A 20,711-nucleotide genomic window follows, 5' to 3' on the forward strand; every position below is an offset into this window, starting at 1 on the left:
AAAGTGAACTTTAATTTTCAGCCATTCCTATCTTGCCTTATTTTTTCAATCCCATCTCCTCTATTTAAATGGGTATTAAATTTATATTTCCCCTTTCATTCAGGAGCTCAAGGTGACAAATATAGCCCACGTATTATTTTTCCCATACTAACAGCCCTGTGAGATAGGTGCATCTAAGAGAGAGTGACATGTACAAAGTTCCCCAGTGGGCATCCAAACCTGGCTAAGAGTCTCCCCAGTCTTTGTCCAATGCATTAACTACTAACTATTCTATGTGCAGTTTGCCTAGGAAGCTGCACAGGGAGGAAAGCATCAATAAACAAGATGTTTTCTACCATTACAATTCCTCTCTTGGATAAGCAGCTTTCCACAAATGGAAGGATGACTAATTTTACTTAAAAAAGCAATATAAAATTAAATTAAACATACTAAATGAGTCCCTTCCACCATGAGATCCACAGCATATAAATTAAACAAATGAATGTTACATTATTAAGTATTATGTATGAATTAGTTAATATTTCAGTGTTAACATTTCCCTTATCGTTTTAACCCTTATTTCTACTTACTAAAATTCTGCTTATTTTAAATATTTAAATATTTTACAATTTTTATGAAGCCTTTTTCTATGTTGCAAGCCACTGAACAAACCTGGCAATGCTATCTGTGATAATTAGGTCTTGGTATGAAATCAGTAGAAAAATATAAAACTACCTGAATAATTTTTTAATAAAAGAAAAAATAACCTGATGAATTTTATTAGCAAGGAGACAGTACATAGTAATAGTAACATTCTAATAAAACTGAGAGAATATTATTAATGAACCATTGTATATTTCCTATACTGTTTTGACAACACTATGTTTATTGAATTGCTAACTGAACTAGTTGCAATCCAATCCACTGTACTGCTTAGGCTAGAACAATGGTTCTCAACCTGACAGCAATGTCATCACAGGTGGTCCACGAAGGCTTCAAGAAATGTTATGATTAAATATTGAGTTAAGTCTTGATGGCCTGTGGTCATGGTCTGTGGCCACAAAAGGTATTTAAAAGGGTTGGTGAATAAAAATTGAGAACCACTAGAGGAGCTAGAGGATTAAGTGACCTTTCTTCCTAGCAACAATTCTAGAAGATTCCCAAATACGCTCCAGGATCCTGGGAGACATACTTCTCAACTGGATTTGATGAGTAGAGAAATCCATAGGAACGGAAGCTTAATAAAGTGTGGATTGCTTAATATCCAATTTAATGTACTTTCTTTCATCTTTCATCTTTTGTCTTGCTCTATGTATCATTTATTATACAGTATAAACATTCTTGTCTTTCAAATAAGAGCTATCTTATTTTCCTTTTATAGTGATTTTAAAGTGAAACTTTGCCAGTATTCCTCACCTCTTTCCTGATATTTTGGGGGTTTTTTATTCTCCTTTCCTGAGATCTTCATGATCTACTACTTTATTGTAAAACTTGAAAATACTATTCTTATATACAGTGCATTCAGAAAATATTCAGACCCCCTTCACTTCTGTCAATTTTGTTATGCTGTTATATTTAAGTTTTTTTCTTTTTAATAAATTTACAGACATTTCTAAAATTCTGTTTTTATTTTGTCATTATGAGGTACTGAGTGTAGATTAATGAGGGAAAAAATGGAATTTCAATAACTGTAAATCAGGCTGCAGCATAAAAAATTGACAAAAGTGAAGGGGGTCTTTCTGAATACTTCAGAATACTTTCTGAATGCAGTGTAGGTTTGCTCTATAAACTTCTGCCTTAATATAGGATTACTTTGTACAGAGCCTCAAGAATTACTATGTCTAAAATGTCATGAATACAAAATAATGAAATTATTTTTAAATAATGAAATTATTTCTGAAATATTTCTTTAAATCCCTTTTAAAATATATTGTTCATATTGAGTATTATCAGATTACCAGATTCATTTATTCCACTACTTTGTTCCAGTTTACTATTTAATTATTATAACACTCTATTTAGTCCAGGTATGAATGATGAACATGGAAGACCCTACAGGCCTTTAGAAAGGCAATCAAGGCCTGGCTTTTTCCTTAAGTATTGTGTCATCATGAGCAGAGTCTTAAGCATATGTGTTGTAATATATTTTAGTACAGGTCATTTTATTGTATTAGTTTGACTTTAATGTTATCCATTGTTTTCCTATATGTTTTGTGTTTCTTGTTGATTTTTGTATGCTATTCAGAGTTATAAGGTTTCAATATGCCAGCCATAAATAAAGAAATAACCAGCAAAGAAGTTAGATTCCAAATTCTGAACAACCACTATCAATATATATAGGGATGAGAAACAATGGTAATCTTAATCTGACATTTAATGTCTTTTGGTTTTAAATCTGTACTTCTGACAAAAATTATATTCAGAATAATTTTAATTATGTTTTAAAAATATTTAATTTTGCTTATTTCCTTTTATCCTTTGAGTTAAGAGTCTAGAATTAAACATTATGAATTGAAACTAAAATTTAAAAGAAGAAAGTTACTAGTTTACACAGACATTAGTTTAATAAAGATGCAGGATATTCCAACTTTATCTTAAAATTCTTTTTTATTTTTTCTATAAATATGATCTTTCAATTTGTTTCCCTTTTTTAAAAAATCAAACACTTTTATATTTTATTTTCAGAATACAAATACCAAAGGATTAATGTCTCTGTTCCTGATCTACTAATATTCACCTACTCATTACAGAATATCCTAAATAGTTATTCAGAAGCAAAAACTATTTATAAATAAATTAAGCCTTTTATAGATTTAAATTAGCCCAGATATAACATTTAGCCATTATCAATTTCAGGCTATGTACACATAAATGTTTTTAGGACATTTGACATTGTCAATGCTATCCACTTTTTTCCATGATAATATTAGTTGGATTGTAGTCATGATTACTGCCACATAATTTATATCAACAGAAGACTAATGACATTTTCATTGTGTATTTTAAAATGTAAGGGCCTTTTTTCTGTCACTCTCCTTGCTGTCATTTTGGAAAGTGCCAGGAAAGGAAAAAATGAAGAGACTAAGTTAAATGCTGATATAATTTGTAATTAATATCTGTATCTCACTTTCATGCACTGATTGAAGCAAATCTGCATTTTAATACCTTATTTGAAATGAAATGAAAGTATAATGTATTTATACTTTAGCTACTGTATTTAGCGAAATACTTAAATGCACCATATGAATAGAGCTTTATTGGACAATGAAAGTTAAGATACAAGTAAAGCATGAAAAGTTAATAAACACTAAAACTTTTACATTCTGTAGAGCACTGAAAGAAGGACGGTATACTACATAGAAGAAATGAAACAACTGAGACCCAAATTTTTCATTATCAGTGGAAATAACAATTCACAAGTTGGATATGTTAAACTATAAATCTAGATATACATTTTAAAAACGCATATACCTGGAACTGCTCCTCTCTTAATTGCTAGGCAAATTTATACTTCAACTTAAACAGGAAGACAATATTTTCTAGGCAAACAAAAGAACAAAAGGAGGCATAGAAAGATGAAAACTTGGTGAGCAGGAAGCAAGACAGGAAGCAAATAGCCTATCAGAAATGCACGGGATGTATTATAAGCTTGGACACCAGCTACAAGCAGAAAGGAAGTTCTGTATTAGCTTTCCTGGTCTAAAGAATGACTTAGAACAAACTAGCACAAAAGGGGGGGGGAGAATAATTAACCCTTAAACCCACATGGCTAAGGAGGACTGAGGATGTTACCCAACACACTTTATAGACATATTTGAGTACCAGTGGAAAAGAAAGATCTATTTATTAGTATAGCTTTAGATAGACCTAGTTCTACTCTCATGCAGTACATATTGTTACACACACTAAATTGGACTGCTTTATAAATGAGAGGCCCCTTACCAATATTTTTCACTAAACCTGTAGATATTCTCAGGATAAGAACATATTTCCCTTGCAGTGAGATCTTACACTAATAACAGAAAAACAAACTGAATGAAAGCATGACAAAAGGAAATGAAACCTATGCAGGTGGTTCTTGAGTTACAACAGCAGAAATGACTAAGATTGCTACTGCTGAGTGATGAAGTCAAAAAATACAAACTCATGTGAGTGCATCACTTAGCACTGGCAATCCAAGCAGCCCTGGCTGATGTCATAATCACAAGACACATGGGTTATTGAGCAGGAAGCAATGGGAGTCCCAAGTAAAGGCTGTGGAATTACTGTTGGGGGTAGGGGAGGCCCTGGTAAGGCTGGCACAGGCTAGGCTGTACATAGTTGGGGGAGGAGGTGCTGCAGGCATGGGTGCATGCAAGTGCAGGGAGGCCTAAGGAAGGAGGGCATGTGTACGAGACCAGGGAGGGCCAGAAAAGGAAGATGCAGTGAAGTGCACAAGAATACAGGGGACGGACTTTTCAGTCACTGCAGAAATGCAAAATGAGTATGTCATAAATTCTTCCTCTGCCCTTGTGAGTTACATGTGGCCAAATGTTGCATGAAAAGTAGTATTTATAAATCATCTGAAAACTGGATGATGCATATTATTTATAGCGAACAGGGAAACTAAATGGGCTACATCTCTGGTCTAACAAAGATATATAAGAAAAACAAAATTGGATTTCCCAGACACAATTTTATGATTGATTTTAATAAAGACAGAGCATGCAACTTGCTTAAAATAAAAAAATAAAAAAACCTGTCGGCCTACCTGTAAACTAAAGTTAGTTGAATAATCAATTGTGAATTCATTACATGTCAGCTAAATAGTCTACTCTGAATTTCCCAGAGCCTAGGATTTGGGCAAGCAACTTACCCCATCCAACAGCAGAGGACATGCAAGATGGTTCCCCCTTTCTCTTCAGTTCTGAATACTGCAGAAAGGAAATGCTGATTCTCAGACAGGCAGGCTTAGTGATTTATGATTCTGAAAGAGAAAGCACAACAGCAGAATTTTAGGCCAGGTAACTTACCACCACAATACTGCCCAAAATGTTTGTTGCTAAGTGAGACATTTGTTAAGTAAATTTTGCCCCATTTTACGACCTTTGCTGCCACAGTTGTTAAATGAATTGCTGCAGCCATTAAGTTAGTGACATGGTTGTTAAATGAACCTGGCTTCCCCACTGACTTTGTCAGAAGGTCACAAAAGGTGATCACACAACCCCGGGACAGTGCAACCATCATAAATATTAGTCAGTTGCCAAGCATCTGAATTTTGATCATGTGACCATGGTTGTAAGTATGAAAAATGGTCATAACTCACTTTTTTCAGTGTCGTTGTAACTTGTAATGGTCATTAGATGAACTGTTGTAAGTCGAAGATTACCTAGAGTTGCTGCAAAATGCAGCACCCTACCCCATAGATGATGGCCAGTATAGATAAGATATATCTTTGATGCAAGCATTTTACTGATTATCAATTTATTACAGGGCACAGCTCAAAATGCTGATTATTTATAAAAGTCTACATGGACTGGGTGCAAGATACTTCGAGAACTTCTACTCCATGTATTATTTGCCTATCAAGCATCAGAGAAGGCAATGTTGCTAGGCATACTGAGAAATGGATGGGGTAAGGATCTGAAAATGTGCCTTCTCTGTGATGGCCTCCACTCTTTGGAATATTGTGCCTCTGAAGTTAATATTTCCAACAACATTCAGAAGCTCCTTCGTTGTTCCATGAGGGTAATTTTAAAAATGTTGTTCTGCACAACCTTTGGGGAACTAAGTCTATTAATTCAAAGCTCTGAGTCAGTGGGTTTTTATGAGGGAGCTTGTGTTAATTTTCAGGAATGGAAGATGATACCAACTATTGCATGTGGGCTTTATTTTTTTGTTATTATTTTACTATGGCTGTACTAATTGTAAACTGTTTAGAATCTCTAAATGAAGCATATACATTTTATCTGTAATAATAATCTTAAGGAAAAATGACAACATTGGAATTTGCATAATTAAAACAGATGCTGCACCAACTGAATCTTAAACAGTCTGTGTGATCTCCAGACCAAGCCCATGACATAATCTGCTCCATGTATGATATATATTCCTTTGAGCAAAGGGAGATTTGGACCCTGACTACAACATGATCCTCAGAGAGGAGACTGCAGGTGAACTGAAAAACAAAGTGGGATAGATGAGCTGACTCAGTGAGCTGGTTGAGGCCAGTAAAACATTTCAGACATCAGAGAACATTGCAACTAAGACAGTCTTGACATCATTACCACAAACAATTATTCTAGTTATGGTGTTCAGGTCTTGATCAATATCAAAGGCACTGGAGAAAGAAGCTCTACCATAAACAAAACAGTTTTCTAGGAAAGACAGGCCAGAGTATTTCTTAACAATACCAAATTATCCCAATTACAATGTGAGATTCTGTAACAGAAGCAAGATTGTTGTAATGCTTCCAACTGGAAAAACTGGCAAGGCTAGGCATACTCTGAACAGTTGGGCCAAGCTGAAGATTTAGATGAATTGTGCTACTGTTGTGACAAAGAATAGAGAGGTTATGAATACTAATAGTATTTCTAATGTGCTGCATCTTAGGGGAATATCATTCATTGCAAGAGTGAAACTTTGCAAGGTCTACTATGGCCAATCAGAGATTACAGTATGTATCAATTTAAGCACAGGTAATAAAATATTCCAAGTCTTCCCTTCAGATATATAGTCAATAAACTAAACATCATCAGCTGCTGTTTCCCTATGAAATATTTTTTTCATGGATGAACTTTCAGTTACAGTAATGAAGAATCCATGTAACTGATAGCACTTTCCTGTCAAAGACGTAATACAGGGGTGTCAAACTCATTCATTGAGGGCCGCATCAGCATTGCGGTTGCCCTCGGGGGGGGCGGGGGTGTGTGGCCAGGGTTGGTGCAGCAAACTGGGTGGGCATGGATGGAGTGGGTGTGGCCTACTGGGTGGGCGTGGTTTTGGCAGGCGCTCTCCTCACAGGGCCGAGAGGTTGAGCCAGGCGGTGCGAAGCTCGCCAACTTTGCACCTTGCTGCCTGCTGAAACTGGGCAGGCTGGGGGCTAGGCAGCATTGCAATTCTCATCAGATTCATGCCACCTGGCTCAGCTCTTGGCACTGTGAGGAGAGTGCCCCGCTGCCTGCTGAAATCAGGCATGCTGGGAGCTGGGCGGCCTCATGTTTCTTTTTGGATTTGCGCCGCCCAGCTCAGCCTCTTGGCGCTGTGAGGAGAGTGCCCCACTGCCTGCCGAAACCCCTCCCCCAGAGCCCATCAAGCCAGATATGTGAAGTAGGCGAGGGCCATTTGCTGGCCACTTCCAGATGATGGTGCATTTCTTCATTCCTCACAAAGGGTGACACTTCCCCAGCATGCACCCAGGGGTTGGGGCCGACGCGGCAGGGGCTGGTTCCTCACTGTTTCCAGACGGCCTTGTGGAGCTAAGACTGAATGTGTTTCAGCATAGATGGCCACCACAAAATTGTACATTGGCTCCCAGCCGGCCTGGGCCAGGGCCAAGGCAACGGGGGCCGTTCCCTCACTGTTTCCAGGATGGCTTCACAGGCCACATGAAACCACTTTGCGGGCCATATCTGGTCCCCCGGGCCTTGTGACATGTCTGACCTAATATGAGCATAACTTAACTACATTCCTCTTGTTGAGGTAATTAAAAATAAGGTTGATTTTAGACAACGCAGTTTTGCTGTCACAATCTTGGCACTTTCAAAAGTAACCACCAATGGACATATAAGCCTAGCCCCACCAAAAAAAGACTGCAGACCAGTAAAAGTTCTTATTGCTATCTCTGCAATGATTAGAAGAGAACTTTAAGTTATGGCAAGAACCCAACTGTTTTATATGCCATGATTTGTAAAACCCTATCAAAACCCCTAATCTATGATCATAACAGATAGCTACTGTGCAGAGAAACCAAAGAGGGAAATTACAAATACCATTATATTTATGGAATTAATATGCTATGACATTATAACAGGTTATAGATTTTTGATTTTGCAAATGAACTGTAGCTTAATTTAATTTGATAAATATTTGGCTGCTGGACATAATTTAAAAAATTTGAAGCAAAAAATCTGAAATATTATCTTTGCTTACATTTTTGTCAAAAATCATGGGTGGAATAATAAGTCTGCTTATTTTTTCACAAGCTTATGATAATATATATCTGCATTAGATACTTTAAAATTGGTTTCTTTTCTTTACTCAGAGCTGCACATTATAATTCTTCAGGTAAAACTGAAATGCATCACAATTCTGCACACAGCTCCTCTATTTCCTTTTTCATTAATTTTAAATTACAGATCTACTGTGCAAAAAAGGTTTAAATTTCTGGCAAAGTTCAAATATGACATGGAAGACCGCCTACACTGCAGAGGAAGCAATAAAAACTACTAGAAGTACTGGATAAAAAACATAATAATGTAGGAGTAGAGAGAGGCAAAAAGAAAGAAAACTGATCTCTGTTATAGCTTCTCTCACTCCCTTATGAAACAGATTTAGCAAGCTTGGATAATGGATTCTGCCTAGAGTATTACATTTAAATGTAAATAAAAATCATATGCAGGATAGGTAACCCCTAAAAATGCCACTGAAACCTGATGGCAAAACAACAGATTTGCAGTAATCAGTATTGAAGGTTTCTTTTGAAGAATAAAAATGGAGACAAGGGCAAGAGACCTCAGAGAAACAAATCACTCCCATTTCCACACTTAACTCACACCCCAACCAGAACATTTAACATGGATGAAAATGATAGCACTAAGATTTAGCCACGTGGAGGGGGTTTTTTGTTTTTGATTTTGGAGACATGACAGGGCAATTAGGAAATAAACCTCCATTTGGTTATCAATGACAGACACTCACAGATACAGAACTTCTATTATACACATTAGAAAACTACAACATTACATTACTTTTCGACATAATCGCCATTCAAATTGAGGCACTTGTCATAACGTCTTACAAGGTTTGAAATTTCTTCTGCAAAAAAAAATCTCCCACCTGGGAGACTGTTTTGGGTGCACAAATTGGAACATATTTCAAGGTGCTGCAACGAATGGACAACATACTGATGTGAACGAGTATGCTTCTACTATATCTGCTTATATCCAAAAGTGTATGGAGGATGTCCGTGTCCTTAAGTCTATTATCATGTGAGCAAATGAGAAACCTTGGATGTCACAGGAGGTCCGCGCAATGTTGAAGGTGAGACACACAGCTTTCAAATCAGGTGATGCGGCAGCACTTAGAATAGCAAGAGCTGATTTGAGGCGTGCTATAAAATCAGCAAAGCGGGCCTATAGTCAGAAAGTGCAGAATTTCTTTCAAGATCCTATGGGCCTGAGAGATATGTGGCAAGGCATTCAGGTAATTACTGATTATAAAGCAGCTTAACTGACATGTAAGGGTGACACAGACTCTCTAAACAAGCTAAATATGTTTTTTGGATGGCTTGAGGCCACAAACAATGTTCCAGCAAGGTTGTTCCCCTCCCTGATGAGCAGATGCTCAGGTTTGATACAACTGCTGTTCAGAAGGTCCTGCGGAAAGTCAACACTCGGAAAGCTGTGGGTCCTGATAATATCCCTAGATGAGTACCTAAGGAGTGTGCTGACCAGCTGGCCACTGTTCTCACAGACATCTTCAGTTTCTCATTGCATCAGGCCATGGTTCCATCATGTTTTAAGACTGCACTCATTCTACCAATGCCCCCCAAAACTAAAATCACATGCCTTAATGATTACCATCCAGTTGTACTCACTTCCATTATGATGAAGTGTTTTGAGAGACTGGTAATAGACTACATGGTTTCATGCCTTCCCCCTACATTTGACTCATTAGTTTGCCTATTGGAAAACCCACTCTGTAGAAGATGCACTTTCCTGTGTACTACATCTTAGCTTGGCGCACCTGAAGGGAAAGAATACTCATGTGAGAATGCTGTTTGTGGATTTTAGTTCAGCATTCAACACAATCATCCCTCAGCATCTAGTGAACAAACTGGGCCTATTAGGTTTTAAAACTCCTTTATGTAATTGGATACTTGATTTCCTTATTGATAGGCCCCAGGTTGTGCAAGCTGGAAAGAAAGTTTCCAATTCCATCTCCTTGAGTACAGATTCTCCACAGGGCTGTGTCCTGAATCCGCTACTGTTCACCTTGATGACCCACGACTGCTGTGCCAAATCTGCTACGAATATACTGTGAAGTATGCAGATGACATGGCAGTGGTGGGTCTCATCTGGGATGACAATGAAGAGGCTTATAGGGAAGAGGTGAAGTCTCTGGTGGACTGGTGCAATAAAAGTAACCTGGTTCTAAATGTTGATAAAACAAAGGACATCATTGTAGATTTGTAGATTGTAGATTTCAGAAAGAGATGGCATAGTCATACTCCACTCAGTATCAAGGATGCAGCTGTAGAGGTGGTCAACAGTATTAAGTATCTGGGGGTGCAGATAACTAAATTGGTCTCTCCACACGTCTTCCTTAGTGAAGCGTGCAAACCTGCGTTTGCATTTCCTACATCGGATGAGGAGAGCACATCTTTCTTCTTCTGTCCTGGCCACTTTTTACAGAGGCACACTCCACTGGAGGAGCCTCACCATCCCTCTTGGGCTGCATAGGAGACTTCCAGACAGTGGCATGGGCTGCCCGGAGCCCTGGGTAGCGGAAGGCAAGCGCCCAGCCTGGCCCTTAAGCTCCCAGGACACTAGGACCCTGCAGCCCAACCCACTCGAGCCCCACTTCCCTGAGGGGGCACCTGGCTGTGCTTACCTTGTCAAGGCTGCTGCTGCTGATGTGCCCACTCTCCTTGGCAAGGTTGCTCATGGTGGGTGCAGGAGGGCAAAGTGCGTGGGTCAGAAGGAGGCCCACTTCCTCTCCATGAGAGGAGACCCGGCTTTGTAACCAAAGCATCCTTCGTGATAGGATGGGAGACCACCAGGGTAGGCCAGGAGGAGGGGGCAAGGGATGGCGAAAGGGCAGCAGGGCTGCTGGTGGCCAAGTGCTAAGGCAGGACTTCCCTCAGACCTTCCTCCCTCTCATTCCAATCTCCTTCCTTCCTTCCTTCCCTCCCTCCCTCTCATTGTCCCTTCCTTCCTTTCCTCCCATTGTATCTTCCCTCCTTCCTTCCCTCTCATTGTCCCTTCCTTCCTTCCCACCCTCCTTCCCATTGTTTCTTCCTTCCTTTCCTCCCTCCCTCTCATTTTCCCTCCTTCCCTTCCTTCCTTTCTGCCTGTCTGCCTGCCTGCCCAGGAAGGGACAAGGGGAGGGGAGAGGCTACCAGCATGGCTGGAGGCTGTGCTGCCGGTGGCCATGGCTTGAAAGGCCACTGTGAATTTCTGGACAAGAGCCTCACAGCCTTAAGAGCAGAGTGGCAATGAGGTATTTGCAACGAGGGAGGGACATTTGCAATGAGGGAGAAAAACAGGTAAAAACGCAACTGGGGAAGGGTCTCCCCTGAAGGAGACCAGCAAATGGCCCTCACCCACTTCACACATCAGTGGGCTCCGGGGGAGGGGACGCCACAAGCAGCATGAAAGTCCGTGTTACCTGCACTATACCACCCAGCCCCCAGCCTGCCTGCTTTCAGCAGGTAGCGGCATGCTCTCCTCACTGCACAGAGAGCTTGGGCTGGGTGAGGTGAACTAGCCAGAAGCCAAACCTGCCTGGCTGTGTGTAAAGGAGGCAGCAAGCACATGATGCCTGGTGTCCCGGATGAAAGGGAAGCGCTCAGAACGCGGTCATCCTGTGGGGCAAAACAGTCACACGGGACGCCAGGCACCATGTCTCGCCACTGCCTCTACACATGCTTAGGCGGGTTCAGCTCAAACAGAGGCTTATTTCTGAACTGCCCTCATATTATGGATTCCCCTGCAACAATACAGGCAGAGTTAAAAGGTGATAGGGACACTTTATATTTGACGATGAAGAATTTATTGGGAGCATTTTAATGTATAACAGTTATTTTACTATCATATATATTCAGGAGAAACATATGTAAAGTTTAGGATTCAGACTAAGCCTATTTCTCCACAAACAGATTCCTGACATCACTTATTTGCAGCCCATGCAAATATTCTTGGTATTTTTTATTTATGAAATTAACCTAATTTCTAAAACTGCAAGGAGCAGAATTACTTCATTGACAGATATCATATCATTACACTAAGATGTCTGACATTAACTATAAAAGTATTAACCTATATTTAAATATCTAGGAATTAAATTATTGCAATCTCAAATATTACAATTCATATTATGTAACTCAATCCATTGTTCCAAAACTGCAATTACCACAAATCCTTTTACGAGAAATATTTTCAAAAAGTACGCCACCACACACACAATTTAAGCTCTAATCTTCCCTTTACGGGAGAAAGGAAGAGTTTCAGTAACTCATCAGGGGTTAAGAAAATAACATACAGTATGCTATTAATTTAAACTTGACTGTTTATACATTTCTCAATGGTTTGAATGTATTAGACTTCCACATGTTACAAGAGTTAGCATAAATGCAACAACAAATGCCTAGACTGATAACACTATTATTAGAATTCCAAGAATTTCAATTTTCCCTAAATTAATATTTGCACTGTTAGCATCACAGTTTTAAGATATTCTATTCCAAAAACCTTTTACATTCTGGCTTTTTGCAGAAGTCATTCAGAATATTCTCAATCTCTTATTAATATATGTCAGAGAAGTTCATACATTTTCATTTAGGCTAAGCTAAAGTAATTCATAAATCCAAAGATTGCTGTCCTACTTCTGTCACTAATGTAATACAACAATTTAAAGGAGATTACTTTAGGGAAAATTATAAGAAACCTGAACATTAATGAAGAATTCTATTCTATCAGAAGCTTCTCTTTCTCCCTTACCATATGTACTGCTGGATAAACTGGTAAAAATATCCAAGAACCAGGGAAGCTGCTAAAAGAAGAATAAAGAGACTTTCCTATTCTTCATTATTTTGAAGAACATTATTATTACGAAGATTTCGATTATGTAGCATGCATGCACACAAATAACTATAAATACACTTTGAAGGATTAAGGATTGGTTTCTTCAAATTTTATTATTTTTATTTAAAATAATATTTAGATATTGAATTACAGATACGAAAACTATCTCTTTACTTTTTGCCTTTAAAGGCAACAAAAGTATGAAAATTAAAAAAATAAAACATTAAGAAATTTGTGAAAATAATTTAACAGTAAACTAAATTGGTATATTTATACGTATATTTCAATCCCAGTGTTCTAGTGCTTTCTCCATCACTTGATGCAGCTAGCAATGAAAATGAATGCAAGATACTGTATTTTACCATCTATAAGACGCACCCTTATATAAGATGCTCTGGCAGGCGAGTTTCTCCGCGCCAATCAGCTGTTAAGCAGAGCATCGAACAGCTGAGCCAGCAATTCGGAAGTTCAGCTGGCCGACAATCTTGCCCCTCCCCCCTCCCGTTAGTGGCAAGCCCACAGGGGCTTAATACCTGCACCAGGCAGCATGGCAGCCCACACAGGCATGCCCTGGGCTGTGGAGGTTACCATTATTTTTCGGTGTATAAGACGCACCTGATTTTTGAACAGGGTGTTTGCAGGGAAAAAAATAGCGTCTTATACACGGAAAAATACGGTACCATATTTACTCAAAAGAAAAGGAAGAAGCTTCTTCCCTTACCTTTTTATCTCTTAATGGGGAGAAGTCACATTTTATTTAGAAATGTGTTGAATCATATGTCAATGGAGAAAAGCATACTGGGCCTGAGAGAAGAGAATCTATATAGCTCAGGGTTGATCTGTGGAGTCTCGGATGCTGTCTGAGCTTAGTGATTTGCTTACAGATGTTTCATTACCCAACTAGAGAATAGAGAATAGGATTCCACATACTGGCTTGCCCCACTCATGATGCTGACTGTTTGCAATGAAGACCTTCACTTCCTTATAAAGGCTCATCATTGATAGGACTTGGAAAATAAGAACCTTAATTAGCAAACTAACTCCATGAACAGAAACAATATTCACTGCAGACAGTGACCATTTATATCTGAATGGGAACAAAAGAAGAGAGATGTTAGCATGCTGTAATAGTAATAATACTATTTTCTGTCCTGTTCCTGTACATTTTTGGAGTGTGGTCTATGACCAGTACACACAGAATATAAATAAGATCAGTGCTTTTTTTCTAAAAAAAAAAAAAAAAGTTACGGAACTCAAACATCATACAATCCGCCTTGCCTACCCTACAAGGTTCCATCCAAAAAAGGTGCCGGAACTCCGTTTTCTCATAGAAAAAAAGCACTGCATAAAATTATACAAGTGTTTCACATGTTCAAATTGCTGGGGAGATGAATCTATGTGGGATTGTTTCAAGACAATTGCAATCCTAATGCACAAGGCAGGGAAACTGAGCAACGTACCATGTTTCCCCGAAAGTAAGACCTACCATGAAAATAAGTCCTAGTTTGATTTTTGAGGGTGAGCCTAATATAAGCTCTACCCTAAAAATAAGCCATAGTTTTGGGGCGAGGTGCATGCCTAAAAATCAAGCTAGGGCGGGGATACTGGGAAGGACCTTACCATTGCAGCCAGGCCTCCCATGAATCAACACTTGCCTCGCTGGCCCACTTCTTCTGCGGCCGAAGGAGCAGCTTCATTCTGCAGCTGAGAATGGAGCCCTGGCCTGCATTTTGAAGTTTGGCCTTTCTGGAAAGCCTCTGCAGCTGAGAACTGAACTATGGTAGCTCAATTCTCAGCTGCACAGGCCTTTCCGGAAAGGCCTCTGACTGAGAAATGCAGGCCGGAGATCTATTCTCAGCTGCAGAATGAAGCTGCTCCTTCAGCTGCATAAGTTGGCCAGCTGGGGGGGGGGGCTGTCGGTGCCGTGGCGGCAAGGTGAATAGAAAAGACACGCCCCCAAAATAAGAACTGGTGCCTCTTTGGGAGGCAAAAAAATTAAGACCGGGTTTTATTTTCAGGAAAACACGGTAGTGGTTTTTAACGCATGCCTATAACTTATTCTGCCTAATAGTCATTTGATGCAGAGGCTCCATTAAATTCAGGACTACACTCACTTTGGGTCTACATAACATATTTAAAAAAAAAATACCAAGAAAATAGGTTATATAACAAACACATAAAACTGTAAATGTAATGTCCTTATAGAACAGATGTCTATTTTAAAAGCTCTGAAGCAATCAGATGGCCAGAAATGTTGACAACTAGAGGTATACAAAATAGTTTGAAGATAAACCATTGTGAGTGATCTACACTCAAAACAAAGCACAAAAGTTCTGAGCAATGCTGCTATTTAGCATTTTATCCTTTTTGAGGCAATGTGACTGGACATTACTCTAGGCTCGGTTAAGTATCTTTTAGTGCTTGAAAGATATCTGACAGGACAGTAACAAATTTGACAACATCATACAAAAGGGACAAAGAGAAGAGATTTGTCCATCAGATTTTAAGGTGCAGACTGACTCCAATAATTCAATCTAGAACAGCGGTTCTCAACCTGTGGGTCGGGACCCCATTTGGGGTCGAACGACCATTTCACGGGGGTCACCAAACAACGCAGTCCGCTATTTTTTCCCCTTTTCCTTAGCTGTGCTACTCCCTTTTATTCTATTGGCTTTTGAAAGCCAATAGAATAGACTCTCTTGAATAGAGTCTAATTCTATTGGCTTTCAAAAGCCTATAGGAATTGTCCGGGCTGTCTGCTGAGCCTGCCAAAAGTCCCATTCTGCAAACGGTGCTGCAAGTTGTCTGCAGCGAAGGTGAGCTGTCTGGAAGTTTCCACACCCTCCCTGCTGAGCAACTACTAAAAATGTAAGTAAAAGAGGGCCAGGGGTGGGAGGTGGGAGGCTGGCGGGCGCAGGGAGGGTTGCTGGCGCGCGTGGGGCCTGGCGGGTGCCTTACCTGCCTTGGGCTGGGCCAGCTGGTGGCCCAGCCGGTGGTTGGCCTGCGCCGTCTCTGCCGCTTGCCAGCTACGCCTCGGCCGGCGTAGGGGACAGCACCACGCATGTGTGGCACTCCCGGGTAGGGAAAGTCCTTGACTTACGACTGGTTGGGTAGTCCTGGACTTACGACCGGTTGGATAGTCCTCAACGTACGACCGGTTGGGGTCGCGGCATTAAAAAGGTTGAGAACCATTGATCTAGAAATAAGTGGCATGTCATCATAGCTAAATCTATTCTAAATAAAAATAGTGTTGACACACCAGCTTAAACTGAGCAAAAACACACAAACAAGGTTTAAGCCTTTTTCAAGGGACACAGACAGTAAAGTATAGATGGCAAACAATAGTTTTAAGAATGTTTTTTTAAAGCCTGCATGAGTCGAATAATTATTGTTAAGTACATACTGGAAAAGTTATTATATAACTTTACCATAAATGCCGGCGTATAAGGCGACTTCCGCGAGCGCTGAAATCAGCGCCAAAGACGGGGGTCGTCTTATACGCCGAGTCGTCTTATACGCCGGAAATACTGGTAGTTTCCGGCGTATAAGACGACGTTCTAGGAATGCGGCTCGGCTATAAAGATGGGGGTCGTCTTATACGCCGGGTCGCCTTGTACGCCGGCATTTACGGTATATATAAATTTATTTTTAATTTTGCTAAAATCTCAGTTGTGTATACAATTAGTCAGTAACATTTATTTAATAAGCATAATACAAAATTGAAAATCGTTTATTCAATCTGTATTTGTATAGCACAACTTATTTGCGCTGAGTCATTTTTGTATGCATTTGAAACAAAGACCATGCACAGCTTAATAGTATGTAAAAATATGCAAATCCCAAATAAGAGTTTAATTTGCCAATTTATTTTTGTACTTACCAGCCTAAAAACTGAAACAAAGAAGTTATTTCAAATTGCACGAGAAAAACTGAAAGCACAAATATGAAAACAGATTTTTATTCACTTATGACGCAATAGGAATATCTTCATTTCATAATTATTTTAAAAACTACTGCCATAGTCTACTGTCAACCAGTCCCTTAATGGAAGTTTTTTTTAAAAAAAAACTTTATAATGAATTATATCTAACTCCAAAAGTGCTTATTATAATTTAGATTCCACAATGTAAACCAATACTGTGGTACCTGGATAACCATCATTAATTGGGTCTGGGAGGCAAGATGAGTAGTAAAAACAACAAGTACCAAACAAACAGGAAAGGGCAGAGAGTCATGAGGCAGCTGACAGCGACAAGTTCTAGCTTGCATGTCAAGTAGCAAACAAATAACAAGTATTGGGATAAACTTTTCATGCCAAAATGCGTTGAGTACCAAATTTCAAAGCAGTTGAGCACCAAGATACCATTATATATGGTAACATGGTTAACTCTAAATCAACAGAAACACTAGTTTAATAATAAAAATCAATACAATGCTCACGGTTGTTACTTTTCAGCTTACAACAACTTTTATTTAAAAGAGAATATTGAATTAATTAAACATAAAATAATGATCATCACTTCCTGGCTACTTTAATATCTGCCTAGTTTCTTCTTGCAAGAATCCAAAATACTGGATAAATCTGTAAGCAGGAAAAAATACTTTCAGGTATCCTAAAAATGTTGCAACAGTTGCTACTAATATATTATTATTTGAAATGTTATGTTACCTCATAAGATAAATATAAGCAGGCTCATTCTTGCCTGCTTGCTGAAAAAAGACAGTATTAAATTTGAAGACCAATACAGAATATTGTCAAAGCATTTCTCAGGTCGAAAAGAATAATCAAGCAATTTTCAGGTACACTCTGTAACACAAAATAAACAGCAAGTAGCTATTCATAAAGATAAGCACCTTTTCAATCTACCATTATATCTCTTTGTATTTTGAATCAACTATATGAGAACTTAAAAAGGGTCTTTAAAGCAATTATTATAGAATATTCAGTAGAATCAAGACGACTTTAGGACTGAGTTATACTGTTGCAGCCTAACTCATTTAAAAGCCAAAAGTTTCTAAACGCTTTGTTATGTAAAGTTCTGGCCCGAAACTAAAGAGATGATGATAATATGGGACAAAAGAACTAATCCTCTTCCTCTCACTCACTGATCAGATCCAAAAATTTTGGATTATGGGTATTGATTTAGGAAGTAATAAAAGCCACTTTTGACTTTACAACTGAAAAAAATAATCAAGAAACATAAACGTCTATGACTTCTAAAGTGATGCAATATTCCTGCTAGTACTTATTTCAAAGATGATGCCAATCCATAATAAAGATAATTAACAGTACTCAGGCACAGATTAAGTTACTTGTTAAGGTAATGACAGGGAGAAAATATTTTGTAGATAGGTTTGAATTTCTTTTCTGAAAGACAGGAGAAATGAAATTTTATGAATTGTAAATGCAGTGTTGTTTTGTTTTGACCTCCAAGATTAAGATTCAGATCTGTACAATATATTATAATTTTGGAAAACATTTCTAAATCTAATATTGTGCACCAGTTCCGTCCTTTCCTGGATAGGGAGTCCCTCCATTTGGTCACTCATGGCCTGGTCATCTCCCGTTTTGACTATTACAATGCATTCTACATGGGACTACCCTTGAAAAATATCCAAAAGTTTCAGCTGGTACAGAATGTGATCGTAGGTGCAAGTCTAGGTACCCAAAAAAACAGTGCATGTAATACTTTTGCTGTGCAAGCTGCACTGGGTGCCAGTTTGCTTCCAAATCCAATTCAAGATGTTGGTTATGACTTTAAAAGCCCTACAAGGCATGGGCCATGTTACCAATGGAACCATCTTTTGTCCCATTGCATCAGCCTGTCACACCCAATCAGGCAGGGAAGGTATGTTAACGAATTCACACTGGCAGGGTCCAAGAAGAGAACTTTCTCTGCCATTGCCTCCATCCTATATAACAGGGGTGTCAAACTTGCCACATCACATGACATGTTGCGATGTATCACGACTCTTTTTGTATTGCCAGCGATGGGGTAGGCGCGGCTTCGATATGATGAAACCGGCTCGCAGGCCGGCAGTTTGACACCCCTGCTCTAGAACATTCTCCCCTCAGAGGTAAGGCATGCCCTCACTCTGCTGGCTTTTTGGAAAGGTGTGTCTTTATGGCCTTGTTTGAGGCTCACAAAAGAGCAGCAGCTGTGAGGCAGGTTAGCTCTCAGAAAACCCTCTCCCTTTCTTTTAACTAACTTTTAAAATTAATCATTCTTGTCTCTTTTAAAATTTTATATATTGTTTTTGTGTTTCAACCTTTTATTTGTGCGCTACCCTCTGTGAGGAAGATGGGCAGTTTCAAAATTTGATAAATAAAAATAAATAAATTATATATGTTAAACAAAAGATATGTTAGTTTCAATAGAAATAATCATATTAGTCTTCTACAAAAAATAATCTTTATAGATCTTAAAGATTAACCCATTTATTATTGCATAAATTCTGGTGCACCACAATATATAAGATTTTAGTCCCACAGGAAAAATATAAGGTGGTTAATTGTTCATTTACTGAAGAATCAAAAATATATTTTGTAATGTACAGAGGATTGTTTTACATTTATTACATGTGTTGTAATCATACAGTACTTTATTTTGTGTTCCCAGCAATTCAGAAACTGAAACTGCATACAACTTATTTTCAAAGAGAGAAAGAACAAAGCTTAACCTATCTGCAGATAATCATTATACCTTGATGTGCAAATGAAGCTCAAGAAACATGTCTGTTTCAATAGTCAACTCCATAGTATGTGCATATAAATATGCTTTATTAACTATAATAGACTTGCATAACCTGTTGTACAACATTTCTGTTTGAAGAGATGGGTAAAATAGAATAAATTATTTACTACTTTACTGCATGTGCTAAATTCATCGTTATACATTTTAAAAAATAAATGAAAATCTAACAAGATAATTAAGGCCAGATAATGTGGAAGGAAATTTGGAATGCTTAAAATAAAAGTGAAGACTGATGTACAAGATATATCATAAAGACAAAATGAATTAATCTGTTGAAGAACAATATTTTAAATATCCCAAATGACAACCATGTAATTTTTTCTTATCTTTTCAGCAATATTTGCACATTAGTAAATAACAGGCTTCACACTTCAAATATAGGAAGCTTATTAAGTAACTGATTACTTAATATTTAATTAAATATGACTGAGTGGTTCAAGATGACATTCTACTGAAAACTCAAAAACACTGTCATCTTTTTTTTCCTCATTGTATGTCTTCAAACAGTTAAACTAAATTTCTTCTATGGCAAAAGAAACAGCTGCCTGACACTATGGATGCCAGCAAAACTCTCCCAATCCAACAACAGATATGAACTTCAAGAGCTCATAGCAATTTGCCTCACACACATATATATATAAACAAACCTGATCCCAAAAATAATCTTAGTTATCCACAAGCCATTCTTGTTGGCAGACATTGAGTGCAGCTGGTAATAGAGAAACACATTTTGTCTGATTCTATAAGTAATATACACTTAGAAAAACTTACAACTACTGATACCCTTCTCAAAATTTAAGTAATTCTTTTCACCCTAGTTGGCTGTATCATGAAACCTTCTAATAACTTCTTCCAGTTTTAATTCTGTTTTATGAAGTACTTTTTTTTTAATTTGTCTGGAATCTTCTACTATTCAGCTACATTAGATTATCACAAGATATAGTTACTATCAGAAATGGTTAAAAACACAATC

At 38.3% G+C, this 20,711-nt stretch overlaps 1 protein-coding gene across 5 annotated transcripts in view; it reads right to left on the bottom strand.

Moving 5' to 3' along the window:
• The window catches only part of SIPA1L1 (signal induced proliferation associated 1 like 1), a 162,183-nt gene that overhangs the window by 94,004 nt on the left and 47,468 nt on the right, over positions 1 to 20,711 (bottom strand). For all 5 annotated transcript variants that reach the window (XM_039334177.1, XM_039334187.1, XM_039334196.1 and 2 more), the window contains one exon: positions 4,835 to 4,945. The gene's annotated coding sequence lies outside the window, so the exon portion shown is untranslated. The remainder of the gene's footprint in view (positions 1 to 4,834; positions 4,946 to 20,711) is intronic.

This window comes from Crotalus tigris, unplaced genomic scaffold (genome assembly GCF_016545835.1).
Source record: "Crotalus tigris isolate CLP2741 ecotype Arizona unplaced genomic scaffold, ASM1654583v1 scf7180000017545.3456711, whole genome shotgun sequence".
Classification (NCBI taxonomy): Eukaryota; Metazoa; Chordata; class Lepidosauria; order Squamata; family Viperidae; genus Crotalus; species Crotalus tigris.